Genomic DNA, 2,009 nt, shown 5'->3' with positions numbered 1-2,009 from the left:
ATGAAAAATTGTAACAAGTCCTTTACTATTTCATAAATGCCAGGAGAGAATTTGACACAGCTTGTAATTAAATTTAGAAATCTTTCCCTGTCTCTTCTTCCTTCTCTTCACTGTTTTGAAGAGATGTTGAGTTCTTCCAGAGCTTTGCTGAGCTGAGTGGTTTCCGAGCTGATTGCATTCTCCAGATAGCTGGTTCCTGCACAGGGCTTTCCTGATATTGATCTATTATTCTGCCCACTTTGAAGACGATCTCAGCCAGTTCATGTTTCACGTGCTTTGTTCATGGAACAGGTAAAGCTTTGAGAAGTACAGTATCTCCAACAGTGCACTGCTGAAGGGCGTCGTGAGCAAAGTAGGTTTTCCGCTTATTAAAATACTTTAATAAGTAGGGATCCAGAACAAGTCTGGTCACGCTCACTTTAGCAGTTTTTTTCATTGCTGTACCAATCACCTTCCCCATGATCCATTTGGCATGCACTGATGAACGAACTGCTGACATTCTATGGCTCTGATCACCTTGAGATCTGGAGACACCACCTGCCTAGAGGCCTTTGCGGCCTTGCATCTCACACAGACTTTTTAAATTTATTTTAAAGAGAGTATAATCATAATTGATAAGATATTAGAAATACACATTTAGAAGAAAAAGATGAAGATATTCAGTGGTAGTTTTTGTATTGCACATTGCTGTCATCGATGTAGTTCCTCAGTTTACAGATATTAGTATGTAGAGTTAGTCAAAGTGAAAAATTTAAACATTAACTGCTATTTTCAAAACACTGATGGAATTAGTATAATCATCTCAGCTATCCTGTATTTTTCTCCTTTTTCTTGTTTTTTGATTGTTTTCTTCATTGATTAACAGAAATTGTTATGCAAGATTGGAAAATAATTGATTGTTAATGCTTGCTTTCAAGAAACCTTCACTTTTTCTATTTTCTTGTCTTCTTCACTATGGTTTCTAGTTTTGCTTTTTGTTTATTTATTTTGAGGCAAGCTCTCTGTATATAGTTTAGGCTAACCTTGAACTCACTATGTATCTATCCCAGACTGGTCTTCAGTTTAGCAATCCTGCTTCAGTCTCCCAAGTTCTGAGATTACAACATGTGCCACCATGCCTCGATTCTAGTTTTTGTTATTTCATTTTCTTCTTGTGTTTATTTTTGTTTCTTTCCCTGATGCCTTCTGTACCAGGGAAGTTGCCTGACCCTCATTTGTTCTCTAGCTTTGCTTCCAATCTCTTCCTGTTCTTCTATTTTCTTCCCAACCACTTAAAAAAATTTTGTTTCTTCTCAGGGTAAAATTGCCATATTGAGCGCTTATTTACTGCATGAAATTTTCTGATTCATTTTAGATGTTGCATAACTATGAACCTAGTTCATATGGTTAAAGATAACAAATTGTCATCTCACTTGTCATTTTCTAAGTAGTGTTTGATGTTATTCCTGATTGTATCACTGTAACTAAAGTAATAAACTGTTCTAACCAATTCTTCCTTGTATACCAAGATTGAGTTTGCCTAAGTGTCATAAAAAATACTATAGGTTAGTGCAGAAGAACCAAGAACTAGGCCAAGAGGAAACACCTCATCCCCAGTAAACTGAAGACATAGAACCCTGAAAAAGATTTAAAACCCAAGAACCAGTTACACCTGGAGGACATCTCTGAGACTTACTCATTTGCTAAATTACTCATTTGCTTACTAGCATCATATCTACTCAATGTAGACAATTTATGAGTATCAACCTAGAAATTAAACTTAAAAATATATGTATGAAATGAGAAGACATTTAAACAAGATGCAACCCCAGGCATCCAGATCAACAAAGGCATACTCACAGGCAAGGAGTTGGAACAATGCAAAAGCCACTGACCTACGCTTTCTGAAGTAGTAACAGTGAAATTAAGCAGAATAAAGGAGTTCTAGAAAAAGTCAAATCAGAAATGATTTCTAAGATAATTACAGAGATAGTGACCATAATGAAAGACATGCTTAATGACTCAACAAC

General features: G+C 35.9%; 1 pseudogene; it reads right to left on the bottom strand.

Annotated features, from left to right (window-relative positions):
* Nucleotides 1–3: 3 nt before the first annotated feature.
* LOC101593042 lies at nt 4–564 on the bottom strand (annotated as a pseudogene).
* Between the last annotated feature and the right edge of the window lie 1,445 nt (nt 565–2,009).

Source organism: Octodon degus, unplaced genomic scaffold (assembly GCF_000260255.1).
Source record: "Octodon degus isolate 3935 unplaced genomic scaffold, OctDeg1.0 scaffold00034, whole genome shotgun sequence".
NCBI lineage: Eukaryota > Metazoa > Chordata > Mammalia > Rodentia > Octodontidae > Octodon > Octodon degus.
Note: the sequence above shows the minus strand (reverse complement) of the source record. Positions and strands in the feature narration are given on the sequence as shown.